This window comes from Chenopodium album, chromosome 2, assembly GCF_948465745.1.
Source record: "Chenopodium album chromosome 2, dcCheAlbu1.1, whole genome shotgun sequence".
Classification (NCBI taxonomy): Eukaryota; Viridiplantae; Streptophyta; class Magnoliopsida; order Caryophyllales; family Amaranthaceae; genus Chenopodium; species Chenopodium album.
Window position 1 is genome coordinate 16,954,210 of NC_137835.1, and position 14,522 is coordinate 16,968,731.

The following is a 14,522-nucleotide window of genomic DNA, read 5'->3' on the forward strand; positions in this document are numbered from 1 at the left end:
CACAGATACTCGGCACGCATGCCGGAAAAAGCAAGTTTTGGCATACAGCCGCTGAATAAAAGGAAAATAAAAAGAAAGCAAAGATTGGCATAATGCCGCTGAATGATCACTTCTGGCCTGCAGACGGAGCCTCCTGGTCCTCTCCCTTCTCCTCATTGTCTGAGGGAATTTCCTGCGCTTCGCCAGGACCAGGAAGCTCAGGTGCAGATGGCTCAGTGGAGTTGACCCAGGCTTCGAAGGAGGCAGGCTCTGGCTCGCCTTGCTCCCCAAGTACACCACGTACTCGGCGTAGCTGTGCGCTAGTGCCCAAACGCGGTAATCTGTGTCTGGGTACAAGGCAGCCCAGGCAATCTTCATACGGGCGTCGTTGTCAGCGTCACTCTCAGCAACCAGGCGGTTTTGCTCCGCCTCTTGGGTTGCTGCAAAGTTCTTCTGAGCCTGCGCAGCATCCTTCTCTAGCCTCTCAACCTTGGACTTAAGTTTGCCAAGGTCCGCCTGGGCCTTCTTGAGCGCCTTATCAGCCTTCTTGGCGCTCTCGTCTGCCTTTTTCTGGGCCTCCTCCGCCCCCTTCTTGGCCGTCTCAGCATCTGCAGCCTGCTGGTTGGCCGCCTTCAGATCTAGCTCCAGCTTCTGGATTTTGGACGCCTGTGTCATAATTATTGCTTTAGTTTCAAGTTCATTTACGATAGTGGAATGCAAAGCAATATTATCAGCGTCTGCGGCAGACTTCTTGGCCCTTTTTACCTCTTCCTGTTTGCGAGAATAAGAACGTTTGAGCCCGTCCACCCACAGCATGGCCTGCAAATAAGTCAGGCGGAATAAGTATTGCAGGCGGGATTAAGCACTTGGAAAAAATAAAATTGAATTGATAAGTTTCTTACCTCAACCAGAAGGGATAGAATGCGTTCAAGATTGAACGTCTCTATCCCAGGAATTTCGTCCTTATCCCTCTTCCGGACGGCCTCCAGCATGGCCTTGGCATGCTTCTGGACGTCTGGCCAGCGGGGAGATTGAGTTTGATCTGCACCACAATCAATAGGTGATGAGTGCGAAACTAAGGCGGCACCTATTTGTATCCGGCTGTCTGAGGATGACGTCTGTTGGGAGTGGGATTTCACCCGCAAAGGCCACCCCAGCTTAAGCGGGGATTCAAAAGGGTTCTTACCTTCAGAGCCGGCCAAGCGAGTGACGCTTGCAGGCGTGGAGAACCCCCCGGTTGCTGTAACGGGGTTAACGAGGTCAAGGCACAAGCTGCCGCCTATCTTCTCGTTTCGCCCCGCTATCTGCATTTGTTGATGCCTGGCTGAGGCGCCAGGAGTCGACGTGGAGGCGGCATTCTTAATTTTGTTTAGAACGGTTGGGGTCTCTTCCCTAGCCCGTTTGAGTTGTTTCTCAAACGTCTTTCCACCAACCTCTCCCCCCAGTGAAAAATAATCGAAGTCAAAGTTAGCATCCGTGCAAAATAGTCCTTGAGATCAATTTAAGAAAAGTCAGGCGCTTATTACCTTGGCCTTGAGTTCGGCCGCAGCTTTTTCCGCAAGATCTTTGCGGATGGCTGCAGAAGACCGCCTGAGAGTTTTCTCCGATTGCAGCATTCTCAACGCTTCTTCTGCAGAAAGAAAGAAACTGGTTAACATCATAAAACAATGCCGATAGAAAAATACTACAGACGGTATGAACTCAGGTGCATACGTTTATTAAACATGTGCCCTAGCCCGCAGGCGGCTAGAAAGCACTCATCCTTGAACCAGGCGCTCTTGGGAATCCAGTTATTAGGGACTTTTATTGTTTCCCCGGTAGACAGAGTTGCGTCTGTGAGGCCAAAAAAGTCTGCCTCAATTATTTTGTCAAAGTCTTCCTCTAGGACCCGGGGAAAAGCGCACTTCCTGCCCAACAAGTCAGGCTTCTTGTTGTACAGGCGGAATTCATAATTTTCGTGTTTGGTGGGGGCTGACATCAGGTAAAACCTGTGCTTCCAGTCGTCGAACTTTGAGACCTTGTCCAAGGTCATCATGTATTGCGGATGGGTGGTTAGAGTATACCACGCCCTCCAGCCGCCTGGGCTTCTGCTGAGGTAATGCATGCTTGCAAAAGCCTCCCAGCCGGGGTTGAGCCCTTGAAACTCACAGGCAGCAACATACCCCAGAATATTGGTCCAAGAATTGGGGGTAAGTTGCCAGAATCCAAGGCCGTAGCCTCTCAAAATTGCCTTCACCGCCTGGTGAAGGGGGAAGCGAAGGTCGGCTTTGAACGCCGCCTCATAATAGCCAAAATAGCTGTTGGCGTTCTGTTGATCGTCCCCCCAGGCGATGGTGCCAAGCTCAGGCGGCACCCTGATCTTATACCCGTCTCCAAGCGGGTGCATTTGCTTAAATTTCTCTAAGTTCTCCCCCATTTGGATCCGGTCCTTGGAGGAGACGTGGATGCTGAAGGGATCGTCCTTCTCACTCCACTTTTTCCTTTCTTCCTCCTCGCTATCCGGAAGAGGGGGCAAGTCGTCGCTGCTGCTCTCAGAGGTAGAGGCGGAGCAGTCACTCTCCGTCTCACCCTCACTTTGGTCCAAGGGGACAGAGGCGGCTTCGTCGCTGCCTTGGTCACATTCCTCTAAGAAAGAGTCAGCGGGGGTTGAAGGGGCGCGCGGAGGGGATCTCTCCAGAGCCGTCTGATCTCCCTGACCAGACGTGTCTCCCTCAGGCGTTTGGCCGCCTGAGCCTTCGCCTCAGTAATTTGGATCATTGGCCGTCTGCATAGTCCGAGCCATGGTATCCTGCACAGACACATAACTGGTCGGAATCCATGGCAAAGGGTGGTCCCAACACCCCGAGCCGGCACTCCCAGTCCTAGACTCAGCCGTCCCTGGTGACCGGCTGGACTCTAACCTAGGTTGTGCCGTGTGTGTTGGTGATGCATCCATTTATTGCAAGAAATATATACAAGCGGCGAAAAAAGAAAAGAGATGAGAGAGACAGAGATGGTACCTTTAGATCTGATATTCGAAGGGAGGCGGGTCCGGCTGGGTTGCGGAAGAACAAAGTTTCTTGCTTGCGCCTGACTCAAACGGATGACTTCTTCTCTCTCAAAGTTTTTCTCTCTAAAAATTTTTTTTGTAAACGTACAAAATTATGAGGGTAAACAGCTATATATAGAGGGTAAATATGTGGGCATTTCCGTAATTTACCTGGAAGGTGAACGGTTACTGTGTAACAGTAAAATTACCGCCAACCGGAGAGTGACATGTGTCACAGATGCCATGTGGCGTGCCACGTCACATCTGTGAGGGGCAAATGTTTAGGGTAATTTCACCCTGCCACGTGGCCCAATTAGAGGGTGACACGTGTCAGCCCCAGATTGGCCCAAAACGGACCAATCCCCGCTCGACACGTGTCCTCCCAGAAATCAAGGGAAAAGGCGGCCTTCAGGCCCAAATCTCGACAATGCCGCAAAACGGCGCAGCCCACCAATGATTAGGGTTTAATGACCTAATTAGGGGCACAATTCCCAATGTCCCTATAAATAGGGAGATGTCCCTCATTTTGAGGGCACGTTTTATCATTTAATATACCTGTACTCTCTTACATCAGAGAAACACCTGAGCTTGGAATCCAAGCAGATCCCCACCTAAATTTCCGTATTCTTTATTCCGTTTCAAGTTACTAACTTGACCGTCGGAGGCGGAACTCCAACCACCCGGAGTCTCCGTTATTTTGCAGATACAGACCGGCCAAACCAGACTTCGTGACGTAACTCTCCTGAGGGACAAAAACACCCAAAACAGGTATCATAATGCATTTGGAAAAATCCACTCATTTCTATACCTTTATACAATTTCTCTACCAATTTATCAATTCCTAGCCTAGACAAAGTAGGATGATGTACAAATCGAGTAGAGATTACCTGCCTCTGGATGAGGTTGAGCATCCTAGCTCGTTGTTCGATTGAGGTGATGACAACTTCCTCCCATCCCAGTATTTGAAGCTCCGGGTCAACCATAAGTTGTTGTTGTTGCCTCGAACCTTCACCTCTGTTGCCTCGAACCTTCACCTCTTTGTTGCCTCGATCTCTTTGAAGCCATTTTAAGTTAAAAAGTTAGGAATTGAAGCTTTCTCTCTCTAAGGGTTTTGAGAAATCTTGAGAGAAAGTGGTAGAAATTTAGTGGAGAATGTAGAGGAAGGTGTAAGGATGAAGAATATGTGAAAATTTTTGAGTTTTGATGGATGAATTTGAGGAGATCTTGAAAGGAAAGTGAGTTTGAAGGCTTGAAAGTGGAGGTTTTAGAGAGAGAAAGTGTGAATGAAGAAAAAGAAATAAGAAGGAAAAAAAAGGAGGAGAAGGAAATATAAGCCCGGACGAAAAATAGGCGCGCCCGATCGGGCGAAGAAGTGTTCTGCTGACATATGTAGTGCGCGCCCGATCGGGCGGAGATGAGTTCGCTATTTTGCTCGCCCGATCGGGCGAGCTTTGCCCGACATTTCTTTTTATGTCACTCGATTTCTCCAAAATTCCGCCTGATAGGGCGAAATTTCCCTTGATTTTCTTCCTTCCTTGTGCGCCTGATCGGGCGAATTAAAGCTCTGATAAAATCCAACTTGCGCACCCGATCGGGCTCTTTTTGCTCGATTTCTGACCCCTAGGTGCGCACCCGATCGGGCGAGCCTCGCCCGATCGGGCCCATACCCAAATCGAATGTTTTCTTTGTTTGAACTTTTTCTCTTTAAAACTTCTTATTTTATGATCTAATACCGGTACAAAAACACTTATGAAAGTTAAAATTGCACTCTCCTCACTTCTCATAAAAAAATAAAAATAAAATAAAGGAAAAACTAGTCTATAAAGCAAGAAATACGGGTTGCCTCCCGCAAAGCGCTGGTTTATCTAGGTCCCGAACGACCCTCTTACCACATTGAAGCTCAAAATGAACCGGAACCGCTTAGGTGAAGTAGTTCAACTGCACCAATCGTTGCCCCCTCATGATATAGCTTAAGTCTTTGGCCATTAACCTTGAACTCGTTACCATGTTCATCGAATACCTCCACAGAACCAAATTTGTTAGCCCTTTTAACAGTAAAAGGACCCGACCACCTTGACTTCAACTTTCCTGGGAAAAGTTTAACTCTAGAGTTGAACAACAACACTTTATCACCTTCTTTGAATTCTCCCGGAAGGATCATCTTGTCGTGCCATCTCTTTGTCTTCTCCTTGTAGACACAAGCACTATCATAGGTCGTCAACCTAAACTCATCGAGTTGGTTAACTTGAAGTAACCTCTTTTCTCCTGCCAATTTGGAATCCAAATTGAGCTCCTTAATAGCCCAATATGTCTTGTATTCTAATTCTAACGGAAGATGACATGCTTTACTGTACACGAGTCTATATGGAGTAGTACCTATTGGGATCTTAAACGCGGTTCTGTATGCCCAAAGGGTGTCATCCAACTTATCACTCCAATCTTTCCTTGATTTTGCCACCACCTATTCTAGAATGGCCTTGATCTCACGGTTGGAAACTTCAACTTGGCCACTAGTTTGGGGATGGTAGGCTAAACCAGTCCTATGTTAGACACCGTACTTTTTGAGGAGGGTGTCTAACTTCCGCTCATGAAAGTGAGATCCTCTGTCACTGATTATAGCTCTAGGCACTCCGAATCTTGGAAAAATAGTCTTCTTGAAAAGTCTGTGGACCACCTTGGCATCATTAGTAGGAGTAGCAATGGGCTCAACCCACTTGGATACATAATCAACGACGACAAGTATATAGCGGTTCCGTTGAAGAAGGGAACGGTCCCATGTAATCAACACCCCAAACATCAAAAATTTCAACTTCCGAAATTCCAGTTTGAGGCATCTCATGCTGCCGCGAGATGTTGCCAGTCCTCTGGCAAGAGTCACAAGCCTGCACAAAAATTTTAGCCTCCTTAAACATAGTAGGCCAATAGAAACCTGACTCATTAATCTTGGCCACCATTTTGGTGGGGCCATGATGTCCTCCATATGGTGAGGTGTGGCAACTAGTAAGCACACCGTGAACTTCCCATTCGGGAACACACCTGCGAAATAATCCATCTGCACACTCACGAAACAAAAAAGGATCATCCCAAAAATAATGTTTAACATTAGAAAGGAATTTCTTTTTCTGTTGGTAGGACAAGTCAGGAGGTAGAGTACCACCCGCTAAATAATTAGCAAAGTCAGCATACCATGGGTGTTTCTCTACAACTGCATATAAGTTGTCATCAGGGAAAGAATCATCTATAGGAAGAGAATCCTTACCCTCATCATACCTGATACGTGACAAGTAGTCTACCACTACGTTCTCTGCTCCCTTTTTATCTTTTATCTCAATATTGAAATCTTGGAGCAAAAGAACCCAACGGAGTAGCCTAGGCTTTCATTCCGCCTTAGCTATCAAGTACTTCAAAGCTGCATGGTCAGTAAAAATAATGACTTTAGAACCAACAAGATATGATCTAAATTTTTCTAAAGCATACATGACAGCAAGAAACTCCTTCTCCGTAGTGGCATAGTTGACTTAGGCTTCATCCAAAGTTTTGCTTGCATAATAAATAGCATGCAAAACCTTGTTCTTTCTCTGTCCGAGCACGGCTCCTAGTGTAAAGTCACTTGCATCACACATAATCTCGAAAGGTAGATTCCAATCGGGAGCACATATGATGGGTGTTGATATCAAAGCCTGCTTAATCCTGTTAAAAGCCTCAACACACTCGTCAGTAAAAATAAAAGGGGCATCCTTGAGTAAAAGCCGAGTCAGTGGTTTAGCAATTTTAGAAAAGTCTATGATAAAGCGACGATAAAACCCCGCATGACCCAAGAAACTTCTAACTCCCTTAACATTAACTAGGGGAGGTAATTGCTCAATCACTGAAATCTTAGCTTTATCTACTTGTATGCCCTTGTCAAATACAATGTGACCTAGAACTACTCCCTCTGTCACCATAAAGTGATATTTTTCCCAATTTAGTACCAAATTGCATTCTTCACATCGTTTTAAAATTTTAGCGAGATTTATTAGACATGAATCAAATGAAGAACCGTACACGCTAAAATCATCCATAAAGACTTCCATAATAGACTATATGAAATTAGAAAAAATGCTCATCATACAACGTTGAAAGGTAGCGGGGGCATTACATAAACCAAAGAGCATCCTACGATATGCAAAAGTACCGTAAGGGCATGTAAAGGTTGTCTTTTCCTGATCTTCAGGGTGAATTGGAATTTGGAAAAATCCCGAATACCCATCCAAATAGCAAAAGAACTTATGGTTAGCTAACCTCTCAAGCATTTGATCTATAAAGGAGAGGGGGAAGTGGCCCTTTTTAGTGGCGATATTTAGTCCACGATAATCAATACACATACGTCACCCTGTAATAGTTCTAGTGGGGATTAATTCATTTTTCTCATTAGTAATCACAGTCATCCCACCTTATTTAGGCACTACCTTTACAGGACTTGCCCACTTGGAGTAAAAAATAGGATCGATAATACCTGCATCGAGTAATTTCATAACCTCTTTCTTGACTACTTCCTGCATGTTATGATTCAATCTTCTCTGGGTTGAATGCAGGGCTTATAGTTATCCTCTAGATGTATCATGTGCATATAAAAATAAGGGCTAATACCATTAAGATCATCAATACTGTAACCAATTGCTTTCTTATGGGTTTGAAGAACCCCTAGAAGTTGGGAAGTTTGTAGGCCATTAAGTGCAGTACTGATGATCACGGGGTATAGTTCATGTTCATCTAGAAAAATATATTTTAAGTGAGAAGGGAGAGGTTTTAGTTCAGGTTTCTTGACCTCTACAGGTTTCGATTCCTGAACTAAATTTACTACCTTCATTATCTCTTTGGGGTCTAAATCTTTTAGGGAAAGAGCTCTTTCAATATCCTGTACTTCATTACCCTAGACGCTTGCATTATCTGCAGATAAATTCGCACAAAGAATTTCCTCTAGGGGATCCCTTGCAAGAACCTGTGGCAAGCTATCATCACAAATATTGTCCATTATATCAATTACATCAATAAAAACAACAATTTTCCTCTAGCATAGGCCCTTTCAAAACTTTCACTAAATTAAAAGTAACATTATTATCACCAACATAAAGGGTTAATTTACCATTTTTTACATCAATAATGGCTCCTGCAGTATGGAGGAAAGGCGTACCTAATATAATGGGTATTTGTGTATCCTCAGCCATGTCTAAAACTACAAAATCAACAGGGATAAAAAATTTACCAACTCTGACATGGACATCCTCTAAAATACTTAGGGGTATTTTACAGAATGATCTGTCATTTGCAAAGTTATATTAATAACTTTTAAATCACCCATATTAAGTTTGGCACAGACAGACGATGGCATAACACTAACACTGGCCCCCAAATCACACAAAGCTTTATCAATAAAAGCATTCCCTATATGACAAGGGATAGAAAAACTACCAGGATCCTTTAATTTAGGAGGGGATTTATTTTGCAACAAGGCACTACATTCCTCTGTAAAAGCTACAGTTTCTACCTCATTAAAGGCCCTTTTCCTAGTAAAAATGTCTTTCATAAATTTAACATACGCATAAATCTGAGTGATTAAATCAGTGAAAGAAACTGTTACCTACAAGTTTTTCACAACCTCCAAGAACTTACCGAATTGTTTATCAAACTTACTCTTCAATTGTCTATTAGGGAACGGTAGTTTGATAACTGGGCTCTGCACATCTCCTTAGAAGGGTTAGTATCTGTTTGTAGCCTTGCAGGGTTAGCAGGATTAGCGTTTGGTATAGAGGAATCTTGATTAGGAACTGGTCCATCTTCCTTTGGCATTGGAGGTCCATCATAATGTGAACCACTCCTTAGAGTGATTGCATTGGCATGATCTGTGGGATGGATTAGTTGTGATGGTAGAGCTCCCTACTGACGGGTTTGTAGGGTAGATGAAAGTTGTGTAATTTGATTATCCATGATTTTATTATGGGCTAAAATAGAATCAATTTGCGCATCCCTACTCTCCATATGCTTTTGCATGTTAGTAAGCATTGCTCTAATGTTTGTCATAGTAGGGTCAGAAGATGATGAGGGTTGTGCTTGGTTTTTCTTGCCAGAATTAGGATGGTAATATTTCTGTTGTGGTGGAGGTTGTTGTTGTGGTTGTTGTGGAGGTGGAGGGTTTTCCACATTGGTACTCCAGTACGAAAGATATAGATGGTTCCGGTAACCAGGATTATAAGAGTTGGAATATGGGTTATTTTGCCTATAGGTTTGGAAGGCATTAACTTGTTCCATGGAACTCCTACAATCTTGCTCCCAATGCCCTACAATTCCACAATTTTCACAAAAAGCTTCATTGTTAGCAACAGCAGAAACATTAGCTACAGAGTTAGGAGTAGCAGTAAGATTATCTAATTTTTGACAAATAGATGTTAATTGAGCTTGCAAAAAGGATAGGGAATCGACATTATGTTTTCCTTTATTTTCAAACCCTCTCGGATTCTCGTATTGGGAATTGTGTATTGACATATCTTTGATAACCTGTCCGGCATCGTCCACATTTAAATTTATGAATCTCCCACTAGCTGCAGAATCTAGAACTGATCTAGATGAATTTCCAAGTCCATTGTAGAAAGCTTAGATCAATTGCCATTGTGATGGGGGCATTCTCTCTATAGATACTTGAACCTCTCCCAAGCTTCATGTAAAGTTTCATCGGCCTCTTGAGCGAAATTCTGAATAGCACTCCTTAGTACAACTATTCTCTCTGTAGAGTAATATTTATTATAGAAATTCAAGGCAAGAGTTTCCCAGACAGTAATACTAAGTGAAGTTCTATTCAAACCATTAAACCATAATTTAGCTTTGCCACATAATGAAAAGGGAAAAAGAATCTCCATGATTTGGTCATGCGTGATCCCGGCTTGTCTAATGGTGTTACAATATTGGCAGAAATCTGCAATGTGAAGATTAGGATCTTCACCCTTAGCTCCACTAAATTTCTTCCTCTCTATCATAGTGATAAATTAGGGCTTGACTTCAAATTGTACTCCATCTAGGGCAGGAGTGGGAGTAAGGTGCGGGATATCTGTGAGCTTTGGCTGCGAGTAGTCACAGAGCTTCTTTTGAGCCGTCATCTCTGATTCTATATCTGAAGGAATTTCTGTGTCACTAGAATCAGATGGAGGGTCTCTTCGATTATTGTCTTCCTTAGACCCCGCCAGGATTTTTCTATAAAGATTCCTTTGCCTATGAAACGAGCGCTCGATCTCAGGATCAAATGGGATGTAACCTGATCTGGAACACCTGGGCATAAATAAGGAACTAAAAGACAAATATGAGAATTGCCTCAAAGAACTAACGTTCTCTGAGACAAGAGGGGATAATCTAGACTAAAAAAAAAAATTAGAAATAAAAATAAAACCGTTTCCCTGGCAACGACGCCAAATTTTGACAGGCTCAAGTCGTTTCACCTAATAAAAAAAAAACCTAAATCCACTAACTATGTAGATAGGGAATAAGGGTCGAACTACAGGGAAACAGGTCAATTTATTCCTAATTAATTAGAAGCAATCTAAATTATCAAATAACCAAATTTGTTGTAAAAGGGTAATTAAACTACTACAGGTAAGAGTAGGAAGGGAGTAAAATAAGATGTAAATCAATGAAGGAAAAGCCTAGGGCATAGGTTCACTAATAAACAATATTCCAGGGTAAATCATAATAAGCAATCATCAATGCATCAATTAATCAGATTATAAAGGGCCTTTCGTTACGTATTACAATCACAGAGTTAATTTATCGGTATTAAATCTCATCTCTCGAATCTCGACTTAACCATTTATAAATTAGTTCGCCTATTGAAACTAAGCCTAAACATCAATTCTCATCTCTCGAATCTCGAATCAATATTGCTAAACTCATAAAATTAAATCTGGCCAAACCTAATTGCATATATAGCATTAAATAAATCAATAGGAAATTAATCAAGCATTGATAATCAACAATCACAAATTACCCCTTCATATTATTTATTAGATCCCCATAAACCCTAGAAATAAAACTACTCAAACATAAATAAATCTAAACTAATCAAAACAATAAAATAAGACATGATGAAAGAATTAAAGAAAATAACTGAAATTAAAAGAGAAGAAATTGTTACCAAAAGAAATCTGGATTAAGGAATGGAATTAAGAACAAAGTTGAGAGAATTTAAGAGAGAGAAAGCATTCTAAGTAGAGAGATAAAGTCTAAAAGAGAAGGTAATCAAAATTACGTACAAAAATCGTACTTAAACATCCCAAAAACAAATCCTAATTAAAACTAAAACCTCAGCCCCAAAAACACGCGCCCGATTGGGCGAAGGGCCGCCCGATCGAGCGAAGGGCCGCCCAATTGGGCCCGCGTTTTTCTTCACGATCTTCCTGGGCAGCCGCGCCCGATCGAGCTAATGCTAACCTGATTGGGCGCGCCTTCTTGCTGATGTTCTCTTCTGCGCGCCCGCCCGATCGGGCGCAAGCTTGCCCGATCGGGCCCGGTCTCTTCCTCGAGGCTTGGACTTCGATTGGGCTTGATTCTTCGACCCAATCCGGATTTCCTCTTCGGGTCTTGAATACTTGGTCCAAGTGCCCCGATATCACATACCAAGCCCTTAATCACCGGCTCTAACCGGTCCTGGGCTTCAAAGATGGTCGTGTCCTTCTAATGCTCGTAGTTGCTTCATGAAAAACCCAGAAAACGCTCCAAATGTGCAATTTCCTACAAACTCAAGCAAAACTACAAAAACACTAGAAAAAACCAATTAGTAATAAAAGTGGCTCTAAAGAGCCCAAAACACCACTAATTATGACCAAGGGACGGGGGTAAAACACTATATAAATTGGACACATTAATGCCATATTTCCTGTTGATGTACGAATTGACGTGCGATAACCCAAAAGTGCGAAATGAAGTTTGTCAGGCCAATCCTTGTAATTTTCTGTCATTTTCTCGATAATAGTCTTTAGATTTTTATTAGCCGCCTCAACTTTACTTGAGGTCTATAAGGGGAAGAGTGATGATGTTGAATACCATATTTTTGTAACAATTCTTCACATTCTGCTTGAAAGTGAGTTCCATTGTCATTTATCATCTCATGTGGGACTCCATATCGACAAATAATATTCCTTTCGATAAAGAGTGATACATGTTTTGCAGTAAGTTTAGCATATGACTATGCTTCAACCCACTTTGTGAAGTAATCAATCGCTACTAAGATGTATTCGTGACCTCCTATCCCAGGAGGGGTGATTTTACCAATAATATCAATTCCCCATGTAGAGAATGGCCATGGTGAATTGTGGGTGTAGAGTAGAGACGGAGGAACATGTTGTAAATTAGCGTAAATTTGGCACTTAGGGGATCTTTTTACATATTGATGACAGTCCATATTCATGGTAGTCCAATAATATCCTTCTCGCATTATCTTTTGGGCTAGCATTTTGCCGTTAACATGAGTTCCACAAATGCCTTTGTGGACTATCTTCATAGCTCTTTGAGCTTCCTTTTTCCCTACACATAAGAGGGCTCAGCCCTTAGGTACCCTTTTATGTAAATCGCTGTCTATGATTACGTATTGGGAAGCTAAGAGTCTTAGTGCTCGTTTTGCTCTTTTGTCAGCATGAGGAGGATATTCTCCTTTGATGACGTAATTGAGTATATCCATATACCATGGTTCTTCTTCTTCTTCCTCTTCATCTTGGACCGCTTCATCATCTTCTAAGGCTTGAATGTAAGCCGCACTAGTAGAAAAAACACTATTAACAACTGGCGAAAAATGGCTTTTAGCAACTGGCGCATAGGGCTGCAATTGCGGGAACTACTAATAAGAATATTATTTACAACTGGCGCTTGTTCGTTGTTAATAGTCATTATTCGCAACTGGCATAGTTCTAGGCTAGCTACTAATAGTATCTATTCGCAACTGGCATAGTACTAGACCAGCTACTAATAGTATCTTTTTGCAACTGGCGTAGTATTAGCCCAGCGGCTAATAGTATTAGACCATAAGGACTATGCCAGTTGCAAATAGTTATTTCTTTGAATAAAATAATATTGAAAATTTTCCAAAATGACATACAAACTATATTAAATACAATTTTATAAAATTTATGTTAATTATAAAGTATACATTAATTACAAATTAATTATGAAGTATATATTAATTACAAGGCTGCTAATAGGCTTCTACAAAACCTAGATACTCCACCAATAAATATGCAGGTTCAGCCAATCAACGAAACGAGAAAGAGCATCACCTATAACTAACACATTCTATAATCCACCACTTGCAATTTGTAAAGCAAACAATTAAAATCAAGGATGGCTACGTTTTAAAGATCCTAAAAAGAGCACACATTAAGAAAACAATAGCACATTCGACATATTCAATTAGATCAGAAACATAGTACCAGCATTAGAATCACAGCCATAACATTTAAGAGCAGCCGCAAAGAGCAGCAACATGAATGAACCGTTTCAAGTAAACATTCAGCATAAAAGGTCTTAAGTACATATCAGTCTGTTGTTTTCATGATTTCCCCCCGGTTTTCTTTGGTTCCCCCGAGATCTGCTAGTCAAAGCTACTTGAATGAAAAAGTTCTACATAAACAAGTATAGATCAAAGAATATATCAGTCCCAAGAAATTGTTGGAACAGGAAAGTAGTTGAGCTCAATAACAATGAGACACCTTGAGATTTTGCAGCGGAATCATATTAGAAAGATTATATAAATACAATTACAGTTACACCGGCTACTCCACGCCTAAACTTTAATACAAGATCAGGGTAATTGCCTAACAATTAGTCAATTAAACATCAAATAAGCGACATCAATAAAGCCTTGACCCAACTCTAACTACAGTTCACTTAATAAAAGTATGTAACAAGAAATTTCTTTAACAAGAATTATATAAATTTTTGCTATTAGAGAATGCATAAATATCATACAAGGCCAATATCAAAATAAGATACTAAACTTGTTGTTTCTCAACCAGAGGGTTGACTACCCTCTGACTGACGACTAGCAGCAAATCCAACTAAAGTATATATTTATATAATGCAAAAGAATTCAAATGACTAGCCTTCTCCTAAAAGTATCATACAGAATTTAGGGTATGTGAAAACCATCAGAAATTAGACCTTTTTTTATATATGCTACACTAAAAAAATGGATCATTGTACTTTGTATGTAAGCTCCACAAGAATATTACATGCAGCATCACACAATTGAACTCTAGCAATTGCTTTAGGGAATATTATAATAATCAGTAAGATTGCCATGATAATCTTGATGAACAAATTAACAATAATGAGGTAAAATGTTGTGTATGAAAGCTCCATAGGAATATACCACGGTACTTAATTACCAGCTGTTATGCAATATAATGCGGGTTCCTTGAACTCCCGTATAGTCTTGACAATATAAGTTCGGCACGACAACTCCATCTAGACAACATGATTCAGAGAAAAAAATAAATAA

General features: G+C 41.6%; 1 non-coding gene across 1 annotated transcript; it reads left to right on the forward strand.

Annotated features, from left to right (window-relative positions):
• The first annotated feature begins 9,649 nt into the window (after nt 1–9,649).
• LOC145608402 (small nucleolar RNA R71) lies at nt 9,650–9,756 on the forward strand. The gene has a single exon (XR_014105803.1). It is a non-coding gene; the product is annotated as a small nucleolar RNA R71 (small nucleolar RNA).
• Nucleotides 9,757–14,522: the final 4,766 nt, after the last annotated feature.